Genomic DNA, 19,646 nt, shown 5'->3' with positions numbered 1-19,646 from the left:
TAAGACCATGACACACAAAGCATGATGAAATTAATGGGACATGGAATGATTGAGGCTGTACCAATATCTGGCATCACTCCTGCTCTGACATTGCCCACTACCAATAAGCAAGTGGACTGTGCTAAAAACACATATTGATGTGACAATATTGAAAGTGCACATTCCTACACATACGGTTTGAGACAATTACACATATACACAACAGATGTACAGGCATATGGACCTTCTGACACTCAAACCGTCAACCAAGTTAGCCAGCTGAACTGGTCCAGATTCAGTAGTGTAGCTACACGTTTGAACATGAGTCAACTCGGTAAGGGCAGATAAATAGGTCTGCAGAGAACTTGTCACACATGGGATATTTGTGCATTGTCAATTGTCAACACGTCAGTGCTGCAAACTTATGGAGATGTGTTGTACAATGTCACCTAGCCAAATCAAAGGGCCTCACTGATGTTTAACAAATTCTATTGCATATGTTAAATTGGATGGGATGTCCAGGCCATATAGATGCAACCGTGTTACCACCACTGTGGAAATGATTCTGTGCATGGAAGTATCATGTCATCCCCAGTTAAGACACATGGACACCTCTTCCACATGACATAATGCATGGGAGTACGCAATGTACTGCAAGTTTACAAAAATACAGCTGACACCCAGTCAGTCAGCCAAACACCAGTTCAGATAATGAAACATCCCAATTCTGATGGTACATCCTAGAAGCCTAGGATTCCACACAATAACACAAACACAGATGAGTCACAGACAACACAAGATAACAAATGCCATGCAAAGTGATAATCATGGTGCAAGCAACATCAACATTTTCTCACTCACTTTCTCTTTCAGCTGATCAGGGGTATGGGATCCAGCCATGGATCATGACCCCATTTGCAAACCCAAGCACTGCAGCAGAGCTTGCCTATAATGATGCACATTGGAGGACACGCACCATAGTCGAGAGGACCTTTGGCATCCTGAAGTCAAGATTCAGGTGCCTCGACATCACCGGAGGCAGCCTCCTATACTCACCTGGAATGGTCTGCAAGATAATTTTGACCTGTACCATCCTGCACAACATTTGTGTAAGGAAATACATTCCCCTCTATGAACCAGACCCACAAATGACTGAATAGGAGGAAGGGGAGGATTCTGTCCATCAACATGAGGGGGACCATCCAAACACTGCAACAGGATTGTGTCGGAGACAACACATTGTCCAAAACGTCTTTTAAATATAGTCACCATCACCACTGTCTTACCACATGTCATTAAACACCCATTCTAATCACTATATCATGGTCTGGGTAATCACTTATGCATCACATTATCCCTAAAATTCATAATCAGAGTGTAGCCTCATGGAGCATTGCAGATATACAGATTAGGATACTGAAAAATCCACATCACATTTGATGGGTATGAATGTACACCCAACTTCACACACACTGTAAATGACATGTATCTTGTCCATTTCACATTTGAAGGGCAATATCAGAGGACCACAGCTATGGGACACATACATGTTGGCAACATGGTTCATTGCAGCATATGGCACACAACTAAGACACCATCATTCATAAGGTTAAAAAAAATGCCTCATACATGAGGCAGTGGATGTGCTATTGCATTGGTAACAGGAATGTATGACCAGACCCCTGACAGCAGTAAGTGTGACATCAGCGATCTCTGCAAGGAGTATCTGTGACAAGAAGTCCATGTAAGCTGCAAATGGATGGCACGAGTGCCCCAGTTATGACTAGCATTGCTCACGAGACATCCCCTGCACATGCCATCCCAGGTAATAAGTCCTGCCACTGCCATGTTTTCACTCTCTCCCCACCCTTCTCTAGGGGGCCCTGGAAATGGACTATTTGTACCCAGATAATCCTTTATCTACACACACCCAGACTCACATTCTGACTCCAGTGTGCTTCCCTCTTTAGTATGGCATGCTAATGTCATGGTTCATCTGTCTGCATGGACTTCTGGCAAGATAATGCACTGCTTGGTAGTCTGTAGGACCTTTAATCACCTGTCCATTGTTTCCCATGTGAAAAGCACTGTTGGCCCTTTGAACTTGATTCTCACCTACAGCACTTGTGAGAGATTGAAGCTGCGCACACCTGTGAGCACTTCCATGCAGACCAGCCATTTGAACCTGAACTGCCCATGCTGCTGCCTGGAACAGCATAGAAGCTGCCATTATATGTATATCTCTGTTATGCATTGCCGTATAAATCACTTGTGTAACACAGGCCTTGGGGTATTGTGTAACATTGCAGCACACAGGACAAATACAGTTTTCATTTTCCACAGTGTTGTTCCAGCTTTGACCAGCCTCAGTCTGCTCACTGTGTATTTACCTTGTTCATGTTAGTTCCTGACAGAGCCTCCAACCTGTTAGCCTGATTGGTCCTTGTCTTTCTGTTACCATAAAGGTTCCATGTGGCTACTTTTGTCTCATAGTTGCTTTCCATGCCCTCACTTCCCTCCTGGGGTATTGTGTCAGGTAGGTCTACAATGAATACTCAGATACATTGTATAGCGTAATCAGTTTACTTATCGTATCATGGGGTGGGACATGTCTTCAAATAGCCTAATCACTGCCCATCCCTTGTCTGGGTTTCATGTATGCATAAGTGACAAATAGTGACAGTGTACCTTGGCTGTATGCATGGATTGGGTATGGTGTGCCTCCAGCACAACAAACAACGTTTGATAATGTGCATGAAATGTCAAAACATGTTTGTACACTGACGGTCCACTCACTGATTCACATTGGCCCCAACCTATTGATGGGGCTTGTGTGGTGAATAGCTGTGGGATTAATCAGCACAGAGGCACTTTTTTTCCCGCCTGCAGTGGGAATTTTAGAGACAACCCCGTGTACAAATGTTGTGAGGAAACCTGCCGGTTTTAAATTACCGATCTACTAACTTTGTGAGCACACCAAGGTTGCCCTGTTGTCAGTCTCATAAAACTTCTGCAGTGCCATAGCTGGACTATCCCCATGTGTGTTCTCAATTCCTCTTTGGCTTTCTTTCAATTCAGCTGTGAAGGATACTTTATTAATAGAGGGAATGGCTCCACAGACTCATGACTAGACCTGCACGTAACTGTGACAACATGGACCCCAATAATGACACAGGGTACACATGGCCACACACTTGAACTGGACACCTTTGTGCAATTAACCAATGGAAATATGTGAACACATTCTGCTTGGTCTGTTGGTCCTCCACTGCCACAAGAGAAACATAGGTCATGTATATGACTCAAACTGTGGAGTGACATTACATTTGTGGATTTGTTTTTGAACTCTGTGTCACAAACACTGTACAGACATCGCATTTTCAAATGCCTGACTCATGGGTAGTATACAAACAAATGACCAGGAAGTGGTATCCAACATTCCAGTACATGTGATGGCTTAGTCTTGTAACATTGCCATTATCAACCGTCCTCTAGCTATCCTGTTCATGGTTTGTCATGGGAGATGTTTTTGTCCCAAAAACCAGGGAAGTTCACACAGCATTCGTTGCTACGTGTATGACAAACACATTTCCTTACTCATTTCCACACTGAATAGCATCTGATGGTTATCCACATTGACAACACATGCATACAAGCACATTTATGAAAACACGTCTTGTGATGTTTACACAGTGGGACAACTAAAATTGAAATAGCCAATTCACAGACATTGACACACAGGCAATGAGTTACTGTATGAAGTTGCGTAGCCTTGCTATCCTCTACTGACGCACAACCTGCTCAAACTGGGTAATACCAATTTGTATACCAAAAGTTTGTGTATCTATTGCGTCAGTGAAGAGTGCAAATCCGGTACAACAACTAGAGGACCATGGTCCGCAGTAGTGTGATCTGCCACATGTGCCCAAACACTGGAATCCACAATGTAGGTGCAAACAGCCTATCTCTGTATAGTTACAGCTGTCATCTACTATAAAAATGTGATAAATGACCCAACCCCAGTAAAAAGCAGAAATGTTGACGCATATGCGTAAAAAACGCTGCATATGCATTAAAAAAAACGCTGCATATGCGTAGAAAAATGACGCTCACAGCCATGATACATCCATTGGCCCGAGCGGTAATTCCCACACTGTTCCCTATGAAATTGGTTACCAATGAAAAATATTTGGAAATATGGATGCGGGGTAATTTCTAAGCATGTGCGTCAAAAAACAAAAGACGCATTGACTGTAAGCGTTATAATATTTTGACACATCATAATAAAAACGCATCACATTTGAGGCAGGATGTGATGTAATAGGATTTCCTGTTTACAGAATTGGTACAGTGGGTGTACTTTTACTTTCACTTTGCAGTCTGTGATTTTTCTTGACTGTGTGGCTGTGTTTAGACTTGTCCCTCTGTGAATATTGTGAATTTGTCTCCTGTGTGCTCTTTATATTGTCTTTTGGTGTCTTATAAGTGTCTGTGGTATACTGTGTAAGTGTATATTTGTCATTTCTGGTGTCTACTTTTGTCTCTGTACTGTTGGGAGTCTGTTGTGGGTATTGTTAGTTTGGGGATAGTTGGGCTCTTTTAGGGTTATTTACATTTCATTTCCCTCTCCTCCTTTCCCTTCATTATCCTCTATACCCCTTAATTCCCTTATTATTTCAGTCATGTTGGGTAGGCCAAGTCTGGGTAGAATGGGTGAGGAGGAGCTGAGGGGATTCATTTGGCTGGTGTGCCACTTCCTCCCATTGATGATCGAAGCAGGTGGCAGGGTGATACAGGGGTATCACACAGAGGCGAGGAGGCTCCGGTGGTCAAAGGTCCTATACCATCTGCGACGTGTCTACAACACACGAGCAATGACAACCAACTAAAGCACCGCTGGGCTGACCTTGTTGCCAGGGAGCAAGACTTGCTGGGTCACCTTGGTATTGTGATTGGTGGCCCTGGTGGTGAGTACAATTCAGAGTAATGTGCACATTTAAATGCTCTGTAGTGACAGTAGCAGATTTGTTGATATGCTGCAGGCAATGTATTTGGACATGTGGAATGCAAGTTAAACATACAGTGGCCCTGAGTTATAGAATAATTGCTACACATTACCATCATTTGTTGATGCAACAGCTGCACTAAGTTACAAAACACACCTGGAGCCTGTAAATTAGTGCTGTCCTCATGTCAATAGATGATGCAAATGTGGCTCTAACATATGTTTTAGCCATGGTCTGTGAGTGTACCAGGAAATACATGTTTTTCACCAGATAATTTCAAGAATTAATGTGTTCCCCAATTATTTCTAAGACATGTCTGAACTGTATTCTGGCCCATACTTACCAAGGCCCATATTTATACTTTTGTAGCTCAGCATTTGCTCCATTTTTTGACGCAAAAACGGCGCAAACTTGCAAAATACCATTGTATTTTGCAAGTTTGCGCCACTTTTGCGTAAAAAAATGACGCAAGTGCGGTGCTAAAAAAGTATAAATATGGGCCCAAGTTCTTTCTAACCTCAGGTAAGATCTTAGGCTGATAGTTTGACTTGGTTGTGCCGCAATTAAATTAGGAATGGATGCTAAAGTAATGCACACAGGTTCATATCTAAATGTTTGGTGCTACTTTCCACAGCTGTAGCATATAAAATGAAGTAAATGATACAAATTGAGGGATAACAACTATCCATGGCCCTCTGTTCATTGTACCTGTGTGTTTTACATTGGTCTTGGGCATAAAAGCTGGAACAGAGCTAATGCATTTGCCTTCTATGTTACTCTATAGCCATGCACTTCTCATTAGTTTTGGGATCATCATGGGATACGTGACGTTGGGGAATGCGTGGTCACAATGTATTACATGCATGACATCGTGCAAGGGACCCTGACCAATTCCATCATACATATAAAGTTCCCTAATACTTTGGAGTTTTGTTTGGCACATCCCTGTTGATCTAGTGCAGCATATGTTCAATAACTAACTTTTCATTATGGAGGCTATCACAGACATGGGTGTGTGCTAAGATCAGAAGACCAGCATTCCTGTGACTGCTGCCATTCCAAAGGTACATACAAATTGAAACCTACATCATCATGACTGACACATTGGTATATTTGCTAAACCATGTGTTAATAATATGACAGTGTCAGTTTGCTGTATACCCGCTGATCTACCAACTTGGCAAATGTAAGATGATGAATGTGGCTCACTGTGATTTCCAAAACCCATAATGGGTACACAGGGCAATGAGTGGCACATTTCAGGTGCAGTGACTACACCTGTGCCCATGCAGTCTGTCATGGATGACTACAATATAAACTGTCAGCATATATCTCCTTGTTGTATCAAAATATTAAAACTGGTCAATCCACGGCTTGCCTCAAATTATCACCAATTAACGACCAGGATCACTGCCATTATGGTGTCATAGGGGGCATATGTGGCTCAGGGTACACTGTTAATATAGCATATGTAACCTACACACAACACAGGCCCTACATATAAGGGACCATAGAAAGCATGATAAATCATTACCTTAACCCCTTTGCTGCCAGGCCTTTTCCCCCTCCTGTGCCGGGCCTTTTTTTTGCCTATTTGGGGCAGTTCGCGCTTAGGCCCTCATAACTTTTTGTCCACATAAGCTAACCAAGCCAAATTTGCGTCCTTTTTTTCCAACATCCTAGGGATTCTAGAGGTACCCGGACTTTGTGGGTTCCCTTGAAGGAGGCCAAGAAATTGGCCAAAATACAGTGAAAATTTCGTTTTTTTCAAAAAAATTGGAAAAAGTGGCTGCAGAAAAAGGCTTGTGGTTTTTCCCCTGAAAATGGCATCAACAAAGGGTTTGCGGTGCTAAACTCAGCAGCTTCCCAGCTTTCAGGAACAGGCAGACTTGAATCAGAAAACCCAATTTTTCAACACAATTTTGGCATTTTACTGGGACATACCCCATTTTTGCAGTTTTTTGTGCTTTCAGCCTCCTTCCAGTCAGTGACAGAAATGGGCATGAAACCAATGCTGGATCCCAGAAACCTAAACATTTCTGGAAAGTAGACACAATTCTGAATTCAGCAAGGGGTCATTTGTGTAGATCCTACAAGGGTTTCCTACAGAAAATAACAACTGAAAAAGAAAAATATTGAAATTGAGGTGAAAAAAACATAAATGTTTCTCTACGTTTTACTCTGTAACTTTTCCCTGCAATGTCAGATTATCGAAAGCAATATACCGTTACATCTGCTGGACTCCTCTGGTTGCGGGGATATATAGGGCTTGTAGGTTCATCTAGAACCCAAGGAACCCAGAGCCAATAAATGAGCTGCACCCTGACGTGCGTTTTCATTCTATACCGGGTATAAAGCAATTCATTTGCTGAAATATAAAGAGTAAAAAAGTGCTATCAAGAAAACCTTTGTATTTCCAAAAAGGGCACAAGATAAGGTGTTGAGGAGCAGTGGTTATTTGCACATATCTGAGTTCCGGGGTGACCAAACTAGCATGTGAATTACAGGGCATTTCTCAAATAGATGTCTTTTTTACACACTCTCCTATATTTGGAAGGAAAAAATGTAGAGAAAGACAAGGGGCAATAACACTTGTTTTGCTAATCTATGTTCCCCCAAGTCTCCCGATAAAAAAGATACCTCACTTGTGTGGGTAGGCCTAGCGCCCGCGACAGGAAACGCCCCAAAGCGCAACGTGGACACATCCTAAATTTTGGAAAAAAACAGAGGTGTTTTTTGCGAAGTGCCTACCTGTAGATTTTGGCCTCTAGCTCAGCCGGCACCTAGGGAAACCTACCAAACCTGTGCATTTCTGAAAACTAGAGACCTAGGGGAATCCAAGGAGGGGTGACTTGCGGGGCACGGACCAGGTTCTGTTACCCAGAATCCTTTGCAAACCTAAAAATTTGGCTAATAAAACACATGTCCCTCACATTTCTGTGGCAGAAAGTTCTGGAATCTGAGAGGAGCTACAAATTTCCTTCCACCCAGCGTTCCCCTAAGTCTCCCGATAAAAATGATACCTCACTTGCGTGGGTAGGCCTAGCGCCGGCGACAGGAAACACCCCAAAGCGCAACGTGGACACATCCTAAATTTTGGAAAAAAACAGAGGTGTTTTTTGCGAAGTGCCTACCTGTAGATTTTGGCCTCTAGCTCAGCCGGCACCTAGGGAAACCTACCAAACCTGTGCATTTCTGAAAACTAGAGACCTAGGGGAATCCAAGGAGGGGTGACTTGCGGGGCTCGGACCAGGTTCTGTTACCCAGAATCCTTTGCAAACCTCAAAATTTGGCTAAAAAAAACACATGTCCCTCACATTTCTGTGGCAGAAAGGTCTGGAATCTGAGAGGAGCTACAAATTTCCTTCCACCCAGCGTTCCCCCAAGTCTCCCGATAAAAATTATACCTCACTTGCGTGGGTGGGCCTAGCGCCGGCGACAGGAAACACCCCAAAGCGCAACGTGGACACATCCTAAATTTTGGAAAAAAACAGAGGTGTTTTTTGCGAAGTGCCTACCTGTAGATTTTGGCCTCTAGCTCAGCCGGCACCTAAGGAAACCTACCAAACCTGTGCATTTCTGAAAACTAGAGACCTAGGGGAATCAAAGGAGGGGTGACTTGCGGGGCTCGGACCAGGTTCTGTTACCCAGAATCCTTTGCAAACCTCAAAATTTGGCTAAAAAAACACATGTTCCTCACATTTTTGTGGCAGAAAGTTCTGGAATCTGAGAGGAGCTACAAATTTCCTACCACCCAGCGTTCCCCCAAGTCTCCCGATAAAAATGATACCTCACTTGCGTGGGTAGGCCTAGCGCCGGCGACAGGAAACACCCCAAAGCGCAACGTGGACACATCCTAAATTTTGGAAAAAAACAGAGGTGTTTTTTGCGATGTGCCTACCTGTAGATTTTGGCCTCTAGCTCAGCCGGCACCTAGGGAAACCTACCAAACCTGTGCATTTCTGAAAACTAGAGACCTGGGGGAATCCAAGATGGGGTGACTTGTGTGGCTGGGACCAGGTTCTGTTACCCAGAATCCTTTGCAAACCTCAAAATTTGGCTAAAAAAACACATGTTCCTCACATTTCTGTGGCAGAAAGTTCTGGAATCTGAGAGGAGCTACAAATTTCCTTCCACCCAGCGTTCCCCCAAGTCTCCCGATAAAAATTATACCTCACTTGCGTGGGTAGGCCTAGCGCCGGCGACAGGAAACACCCCAAAGCGCAACGTGGACACATCCTAAATTTTGGAAAAAAACAGAGGTGTTTTTTGCGAAGTGCCTACCTGTAGATTTTGGCCTCTAGCTCAGCCGGCACCTAGGGAAACCTACCAAACCTGTGCATTTCTGAAAACTAGAGACCTAGGGGAATCCAAGGAGGGGTGACTTGCGGGGCACGGACCAGGTTCTGTTACCCAGAATCCTTTGCAAACCTAAAAATTTGGCTAATAAAACACATGTCCCTCACATTTCTGTGGCAGAAAGTTCTGGAATCTGAGAGGAGCTACAAATTTCCTTCCACCCAGCGTTCCCCTAAGTCTCCCGATAAAAATGATACCTCACTTGCGTGGGTAGGCCTAGCGCCGGCGACAGGAAACACCCCAAAGCGCAACGTGGACACATCCTAAATTTTGGAAAAAAACAGAGGTGTTTTTTGCGAAGTGCCTACCTGTAGATTTTGGCCTCTAGCTCAGCCGGCACCTAGGGAAACCTACCAAACCTGTGCATTTCTGAAAACTAGAGACCTAGGGGAATCCAAGGAGGGGTGACTTGCGGGGCTCGGACCAGGTTCTGTTACCCAGAATCCTTTGCAAACCTCAAAATTTGGCTAAAAAAACACATGTCCCTCACATTTCTGTGGCAGAAAGGTCTGGAATCTGAGAGGAGCTACAAATTTCCTTCCACCCAGCGTTCCCCCAAGTCTCCCGATAAAAATTATACCTCACTTGCGTGGGTGGGCCTAGCGCCGGCGACAGGAAACACCCCAAAGCGCAACGTGGACACATCCTAAATTTTGGAAAAAAACAGAGGTTTTTTTGCGAAGTGCCTACCTGTAGATTTTGGCCTCTAGCTCAGCCGGCACCTAAGGAAACCTACCAAACCTGTGCATTTCTGAAAACTAGAGACCTGGGGGAATCCAAGATGGGGTGACTTGTGTGGCTGGGACCAGGTTCTGTTACCCAGAATCCTTTGCAAACCTCAAAATTTGGCTAAAAAAACACATGTTCCTCACATTTCTGTGGCAGAAAGTTCTGAAATCTGAGAGGAGCCACAAATTTCCTTCCACCCAGCGTTCCCCCACGTCTCACGATAAAAATGATACCTCACTTGTGTGGGTAGGCCTAGCGCCCGCAACAGGAAACACCCCAAAGCGCAACGTGGACACATCACAGAAAACAGACCTGTTTTTAGCAATGTGCCTACCTGTAGATTTTGGCTTGCAGCTCAGCCGCCACCTAGGGAAACCTACCAAACCTGTGCATTTCTGAAAACTAGAGACCTAGGGGAATCCAAGATGGGGTGACTTGTGTGGCTCGGACCAGGTTCTGTTACCCAGAATCCTTTGCAAACCTCAAAATTTGGCTAAAAAAACACATGTTCCTCACATTTCTGTGGCAGAAAGTTCTACAATCTGAGAGGAGCCACAAATTTCCTTCCACCCAGCGTTCCCCCATGTCTCCCGATAAAAATGATACCTCACTTGTGTGGGTAGGCCTAGCGCCCGCGACAGGAAACGCCCCATTAGCGCAACGTGGACACATCACAGAAAATAGACCTGTTTTTAGCAAAGTGCCTACCTGTAGATTTTGGCCTCTAGCTCAGCCGCCACCTAGGGAAACCTACCAAACCTGTGCATTTCTGAAAACTAGAGACCTGGGGGAATCCAAGATGGGTGACTTGTGTGGCTGGGACCAGGTTCTGTTACCCAGAATCCTTTGCAAACCTCAAAATGTGGCAAAAAAAAACACATGTTCCTCACATTTCTGTGGCAGAAAGTTCTGGAATCTGAGAGGAGCCACAAATTTCCTTCCACCCAGCGTTCCCCCACGTCTCCCGATAAAAATGATACCTCACTTGTGTGGGTAGGCCTAGCGCTTGCGACAGGAAATGGCCCAAAACACAACGTGGACACATCACATTTTTTCATAGAAAACAGTGCCTACGTGTGGATTTTGGCCTCTAGCTCAGCCGGCACCTGGGGAAACCTAGCAAACCAGTGCATTTTTTAAAACTAGAGACCTAGGGGAATCCAAGATGGGGTGATTTGCGGGGCTCTGACCAGGTTCTGTTACCCAGAATCCTTTGCAAACATCAAAATCTGTCTAAAAAACACTTTTTCCTCTCATTTCGGTGACAGAAAGTTTTGGAATCTGAGAGGAGCCACAAATTTCCTTCCACCCAGCGTTCCCCTAAGTCTCTCCATAAAAATGGTACCTCACTTGTGTGGGTAGGCCTAGCGCCCACAAAAGGAAATGGCCCAAAACACAACGTGGACACAACATATTTTTTCACAGAAAACAGAGGTGTTTTTTGCAAAGTGCCTACCTGTGGATTTTGGCCTCTAGCTCAGCCGGCCCCGGGGGGGGAGGGAAATGCCCTAAAATAAATTTGACCCCCCACCCCCCCAAACCCCCCCTGCCCAGGTGCGACCCTTGCCTACGGGGTCGCTACCCCTGCGTGACATTGGCACCAAAAAACAAATTCCCGGTACCTAGTGGTTTCTGCCCCCTTGGGGGCAGATTGACCTAAAATCGACCAATCTGCCCCCAAGGGGGGCAGAAATGGTCTAAACACAGTTTGCCCCCCAGGGGAGCGACCCTTGCCTGATGGGTCGCTCACCATCTCTAAAAAAACAAACATACAAAAAAAAAAAACACACAAAAAAAATTTGCCCTGGCGCCTAGAGGTTTCTGCCCCCCCCTGGTGGCAGATCGGCCTAATAATAGGCCGATCTGCCCCCAGGGGGGGCAGAAATGGCCGAAAATAAATTTGCCCCCCGAACACCCACCCCCCCCCCCCCCCCCGGAGCGACCCTTGCCTACGGGGTCGCTCCCCCTGCGTGACATTGGCGCCAAAAAACAAATCCCCGGTGCCTAGTGGTTTCTGCCCCCTTGGGGCAGATTGACCTAAAATCTACCAATCTGCCCCCGAAGGGGGCAGAAATGGTCTAAACACAATTTGCCCCCCAGGGGAGCGACCCTTGCCTGATGGGTCGCTCCCCATCTCTAAAAAAAACAAAAACAAAAAAAAAAAACACAAAACAAATATTTGCCCTGGCAACAAGAGGTTTCTGCCCCCCCTGGGGGCAGATCGGCCTAATAATAGGCCGATCTGCCCGAGGGGGGGCAGAAATGGCCTAAAATAAATTTGCCCCCCAGAACACCCACCCCCCCCCCCCCCCCCCGAGCGACCCTTGCCTACGGGGTCGCTCCCCCTGCGTGACATTGGCGCCAAAAAACAAATCCCCGGTGCCTAGTGGTTTCTGCCCCCTTGGGGCAGATTGACCTAAAATCTACCAATCTGCCCCCAAGGGGGGCAGAAATGGTCTAAACACAATTTGCCCCCCAGGGGAGCGACCCTTGCCTGATGGGTCGCTCCCCATCTCTAAAAAAAACCAAACAAACAAAAAAAAAAACACAAACAAAAAAATTTGCCCTGGCAACAAGAGGTTTCTGCCCCCCCTGGTGGCAGATCGGCCTAATAATAGGCCGATCTGCCCCCAGGGGGGGCAGAAATGGCCTAAAATAAATTTGCATCCCCAACCCCCACCCCCCCACCAGGAGCGACCCTTGCCTACGGGGTCGCTCCCCCTGCGTAACATTGGCGCCAAAAAACAAATCCCCGGTGCCTAGTGGTTTCTGCCCCCTTGGGGCAGATTGACCTAAAATCTACCAATCTGCCCCCAAGGGGGGCAGAAATGGTCTAAACACAATTTGCCCCCCAGGGGAGCGACCCTTGCCTGATGGGTCGCTCCCCATCTCTAAAAAAAACCAAACAAACAAAAAAAAAAACACAAAACAAATATTTGCCCTGGCAACAAGAGGTTTCTGCCCCCCATGGGGGGCAGAAATGGCCTAAAATAAATTTGCATCCCCAACCCCCACCCCCCCACCAGGAGCGACCCTTGCCTACGGGGTCGCTCCCCCTGCGTAACATTGGCGCCAAAAAACAAATCCCCGGTGCCTAGTGGTTTCTGCCCCCTTAGGGCAGATTGACCTAAAATCTACCAATCTGCCCCCAAGGGGGGCAGAAATGGTCTAAACACAATTTGCCCCCCAGGGGAGCGACCCTTGCCTGATGGGTCGCTCCCCATCTCTAAAAAAAACCAAACAAACAAAAAAAAAAACAATTTTTTTTTTTGCCCTGGCAATAAGAGGTTTCTGCCTAGCCTGGGGGCAGAAATGGCCTAAAATAAATGTGCCCCCTGAACCCCCCCCCCCCCCGGAGCGACCATTGCCTACGGGGTCGCTCCCCCTGCGTGATAATAGGCCAATCTGCCCCCAGGGGGGGCAGAAAAGGCCTTCCTAAAAAAATGCCCCCCTGGGAGCGACCCTTGCCCAAGGGGTCGCTCCCTTTTGCCAATTTCAAGGAAAAAAAAAAAATCCCTGGTGTCTAGTGGGGTTTCAAAAGCCGGATTGCAAGCAATCCGGCTTTTGAAACCTGTGAGAGACTTCAAAGGGAAGGAAATACATTTCCTTCCCTTTGAAGCCTCTCGGGGCCTCCCCCATGGGATTGAAAAAGAAATGCAAAAGCATTTCTTTTTCAATCGTGCTGGAAGCTCTTCTTCCAGCGCGATGGGGGAGACCCTGTGACTAATCAGCGCGCGCTCGCGTGCTGACGTCACAGGGGGGGGTTGGGGGGGGTCGGGGGTGGGAGGGGAAGGGCTTCCCCTTCCATCCCTGACTTGGGGGGGGTGGGAGGGAACCCCACAGAGGGAGCGCTAGCGCTCCCTCTGGGCTCTGTGCACAGGACGTAATGGTTACGTCCTGGGCACAGCAGCACTGTGCCTCAGGACGTAACCATTACGTCCTGGGCACAGAAGGGGTTAAATCAACCCACAGGTGCGTCACACAGTAAATGAGTGACTGGTATTGCAGTGCTCCAGGAAAGTGGCTTTGCATGTCTCTCATTACCACAAATGATGAGAGGAGTACACTCCATAAATGAGTCTGTAACAAATTGATGGAGCATGTTTGTCACCACATGATAGTTAAGGCCACTGCATGTGTGCAGATATGTGTGTATCACTCACAGGAGTAACCGGGTCTGTACATGTTTGCAGTGGTATGTCTGTTGGAGAATCATCATGCCTGAGTGGCTGGACTTTCAGATTTAATGTTACACACAGTCATTTTATTTGAAAGTGTACAGTGCACAGACATTGAGCACATTTCTCCCTTCCATGCTTTACAGGTGGACCTGCCCCCTAGACAATCAGAGAAGTGGCTTGATTTGCGGATCCAGACATATCTAGTAAGTGTTGATATTTCAGTTCTGCATTGTGTTTGCAGCTGCCGTGTGATTGACTCCTGTGTGTTGGACACATAGCAAGGTATGATGTTCTGGCAAACGATCTGATATGTTACTTGACTGGAGTTTCACCTTTTTTCCATCTGTAGGCATGGCCATGTGAGGAGGGTGACATTAGTTTTTGAAATTTTTATAAAGAAAAAATAGCAGAGGCCCTTATTCATGATTTAGTCAGCAAGTCATCCCCTGAATCTCACAGAATAGGGATACCTAAGTCTTACCCACAGACTTGAGCTTCTCTGTTCACTACAACTGTATGTTTGACTCCCTAGCAGCATCTAGCTCCATATTTTGTCCTATGTGTATGTGGTACTTGAGTAGGTGTGTATGCAGCTCATGCCAGTTGTGTGCTTGCACCTATCTGCTTGTTGTAAGACAGGTATTAGTCATATTAAATGATGTTGACAATTGCCTGCATTACAAACATAAATGTGGATGGGATTGTCCAAGGTTTGGGTCTATCCTAGATGGACACACTCCTTACCTGTGGTGGACTGCCAAAACCCATGTACAGCTGTCCAAAGCTTCCTGGGTGTCTTTGATGTTTGAAACTATGTGTTGCTTGTCCACCCCCCCCGAGGCATAGGCTTAGGGTTATGAAATGTGTACCTAGGTGTGATGATCCAATTTTAGTACACAGACATGTAAATCTGTAAATCACGTGTCCAAACCTAGGATACCCTCTCATGATTAGCAACTGCATTCTATCCTGGCAATTCCATTTACAAATCACAGATCTTGTGGCCCTTGATTGTCATTCAGAAGATAGTCATTAGTTGGCCTGTCACATGTGAAGGACTTGCAGCATTTTTTACGTGACTAATGTCTGAACAATGATGCATAGGTAATTTAAGTTGGTACACATTTTTTAGACCATTGCTGTGCAGTTAGATAGGACATGTGTAGGCTGCGTTGCCATGTACTTCCTCAGGTAGATTCTGTGATCTGTATGGTGATCTGGCCTGTTTCAGCTACATTAGAAGTATTGTCTGATTTTCATCAGTAGCTATATCACACAATGAAGTACCTAATGTTTGGCTTTATCTTTTTTAACAGCAGACAATATGGATGCCAGCCAGATTTGTGAGTTTCAGCGCAGGACGATGTGTTACCGCCACATTCTGGATGTGGAGTCTGGGTTCCGCCACATGGCATGGCGTTATCGCCATAAAGAGCCTCAGGAGTGTGGAGGGCATTTGCCCAAGGGGGCCCTTCGGTGTCCACAACAGCCGCCACCACCAGCACCACCACTACCACCCAGGTGGCACCACGGATATCAGCCACCACTGCAGGACCATCGACTTCCACTACTCCAGCACCTGCACCTCCTCCTACAAGCATGGCACCACCAACCGGACACACATCAACAACTGGCACTCAGACCACCCCTGCTGCAGTCATTGACCCTGCAGATTTCAGAGTGATGCGACATGACATGCAACATATGTTGCGGAGACTTGGCAGGCTGCAGCAGGAGGTGTCACAAATTAATAAGACGGTGCGTGCCATAAAGAAGACACTGCGGAGGACGAACTTGTGACAAGTATACCCTCTGCCATGATTCCCTTCCCTCCCTCCTCTTTCCTGGTTCTTTTAATTAGTGGGTTTAGGGGGCTTAGTGTTAGGTTAGAATAGGCTGTTAGTTTAGCTAGTAGTAGTGGGTTGGGGGTATGATATTTTCAAATGTTATTTTATTGTGTGTATGGGTGGGTGGGTTGATGACGATGTTGGGGGTTTGGTGTTTTAAAAAAATAAAAAAATACATATATAAAAATACAAAAAAATATATATTTGTTTAGTATAAGATAGTATGTGTTTCGGTTAGTATATGTTGTCCTCCATGTGTCCCATCTTATAAGGGGGCTGGGGGGGTTGATATTTAGAGTGTTAAGTTCAACGTGATAAGTAACTTTAGCATAGGGTAGTCAGGGCCAGTTGTGGGAAATGTGTAGTTAGGAGAGGTTAGTTAAGGTGATTCCCCTGGTTTTATTACCCTTATTTACTGTTAAGTAAATATTTAGGTACTCCTTTACAGTATGTGTCATATGCTTGGGGATCAGGGCCTTGGCATGGGTGAAAAGTGTCTCTTTAGTATTTGCATTTATGTCCCATCCTGCAACCAAATCCCAATTGAGCTGTCACATTGGCAGCTACACCAGAGCTACTTTGCTAAGAATCTGCCATCCATTGCACCCACCACTCAAGGTTACTATGGATCCCAATGTGTTGTTAATTTTGATGCATGTGTTCAATCTCACATACTTTGGGACCAAATTTGGTATTGAGGACACTGTGTTACGTCTGCCTGCAGCCTGATGTTCAAGTGAAGCCTTATAAGGTGAGGGATGGTATAATCTCTCGTAGTATAGCATACAGGACTCACACCTATCTTTTGTTACATTGTACAGACAGTTTACTTATTTGTATGTGCACTCATACACATCCATTCCTGCTGTATGGTGTGTGTGGAAAAAATTGTGACACATGTCACATACGTAAAGATTATCTAGTACAATAATTTGAAGGCAATATTTTTCAGCTTAGACATCCCTTGAAGAAGACTTATTCTGTCCAACACAGCATTTTACTGTTTAGTTTTGAGTTACCTCAGAATTAACCGTCATGAAGGGTAGATGATAGTACAGTCCAGACCACAGTGCATAGTTATCAGCCCACATTCTTTCAGGTCAGTTGTATAGACATTCTATGGGCATTGACATGAGGCAAATATCACTAATCTCCCTCACAGTTGATGTGTCACATTACACAGAGACAAAGTGGTTGTTGAAGTGATATTTATTCTAAAGTGCTGTTGTGCTATATTTACATTGTCCATGATTGTGAGTCCATTAGTGTGACACCTTCCACTATGATCCTACACAAGTGCAAAAGGGCATGTCACTGGACATGCTGGGGTGAAGTGTCATACAGTGCAGAGGGACCTGATTTGCCAATGAGTTAGTGAGAGACAATCACAGGGCATTGTGACAAGGTAAACAGTGGGCTGAATAACAGTGCTGGAGAGCAGCTGTTCCAAGACTGGCAGGTTACAAAGTACAGGACCTTGATTATAAGTGGCCAGGTGGCAGGACTAGTGCTACCGGGTACTCTTATGGGTGAAGGTGATCTGTTCCACATCTTCATCTTCTGATGTGTGTGTTGTCTTCTCTGCCCTTGGTGGTGGTGGATGTGAAGGGGCAACACACACCTCAGTGTTTGAAGATGTGGAGTCAGACATCCCGGTAGCTGCCAACTGTGGTGCTATTAAGGGCAGTACTGTAGCAAGGAGGAGCTGCTGGTTCTTAAGAACAGCAGCCACATCACCGTGGTAGGCAGCCAGGTTGGCCCTGTGGGAGTCAATATTGCATTCGTTCACACGTTGAAAGGTTTGTTGTTGGAGGTGTTGTGTCAACTCTCTCACAGCTGTGCTGATTTCCTTCACACTTTTCTCAAGTTCTTGCAAGATTGATGTTCGCCCTTGCATGGCTGCTGCCTGTTCTGCAGTTGACATCATGCACGAACGCACCACCCCTAGGCTGGCTGCCATATTTTCCATCCCCACCCGCACCTCCTTGGCCAGCTCCCGCTGTACTCCAACTACAGTTCTCTCAAAGCTGGTGCCAGTGTCGTCAGAGTCCTCAGCTGGGTTGGAGCCGGCAGGTCGAACAATTGGGGTGGTGGGTGGTTCCTCTGTGATGGCTGCTGTATCTGTGCTCCTCCTTGCGACTGAAGGTGGGGTCTGGACGGTTCCAAGGACATCTTGGAGGGTCTGCTGGCTGATGTTTGTCAGCTCGTCATCCATGTCATCAGGAAAGTCCAGGACAGGCATATCCCCAGGAGAGCCATCGTCCTCTGCAATGAGATATTGTACAATTAGTGTGTCTGTGTTGTGGCATTTGTAATGTGACGTGCCTGCCTTCCTATTAGTTGCACATTGTGATATAGGTTCCGGTTCATTGTTCCTGTCTATAATATTAGCATTCGCCCAGGCCTATGCCCCATCTGCATGTCACATGTAGAGTGGTCAGTTTGGGGACTTGTCAGCATCACATCCTCTAGGTGTTGGCTCTGGCCAAATTGTATGTTGCCACCTTTTTGTCCTACTCAACCCTCCGTCTACTTCCATTCTCATGGTGAGGCCTTGCACTGGCTGTGGGTGTTATGATGCACTAGCACAACAGTTAAACAATCTGGAACTGAGCCAGTCTCTGATATTTCACATCCAGCTATATGTTGCTGAGACCTAGCTTAACTATGTATAGCATTGGCATGGCACACTACATATGTCAGCATTGGTAGTGTGTAATGTTGATGTTGGGGAATGTGTGCTACATTGGATTGCACTGATGGTCCTAGCAGTTAACCATTTCCTCTTCTGACTGTGCGGGTGTATTTCACTAGCCGGTGACATAGGTCCTACCCCTCAATGCTGTTGTCTGAGCAGTATGACATTTGGGATGTTGCATGGTGTCTTTGGAGCTATTGTGACCCCGGCATAGGGTGGACCCTGACATATGCAGCATGGGTATGACATTAGTGCTGTATACCACATAATGTTTATGACAATGGCTGATGTTTGTAGCAACTATGGTCATTCACATTTGACAGGATTAGCACATTTGTATTGATTTCAGGGGATTGATAACGTTGTCATCCTGAACCCTCTAACTTGGGTGTGTTTGATCCATGGGCACGTAACTGCCATTAGCTACTTGACCTGCACACACAGCAGAGGTGGTAGTCGCAACTATTGTCAATATTACATTCCACTTGCAGATATGGCCTGAGACTGTTAATTGAGCCCTAGTTCATGTAGGGAGAATACCAGCTGTTGTGTGACAGCAGGCCATTTTTACGTTGGATACCCTACCCTCCTGGACTGGCATTACCTTTGCAACATCCCTCGCATGGCAGCATACCCCCATGCAAAGGTTGTTGGTGTAGTGTAGTACTGTGCCCCAGGTTTCATCTGAACAGCCCATGCCCCCGTGCCGTGCCCCTTTACCCATGCCACTCCCTGAATATCATGACTTACATGCATTGTGTAGTAGGTATGTCCACCCCCGCTTACAGTTAACATTTGTGAATTTTAATTCCCCATGCAACTTACCCTGCATCTGTGCTGTCTCCTG

Source organism: Pleurodeles waltl, chromosome 9 (genome assembly GCF_031143425.1).
Source record: "Pleurodeles waltl isolate 20211129_DDA chromosome 9, aPleWal1.hap1.20221129, whole genome shotgun sequence".
Lineage (NCBI taxonomy): Eukaryota > Metazoa > Chordata > Amphibia > Caudata > Salamandridae > Pleurodeles > Pleurodeles waltl.
The sequence above is the reverse complement of the archived record's forward strand: the minus strand, read 5'-3'. Positions refer to the sequence as shown.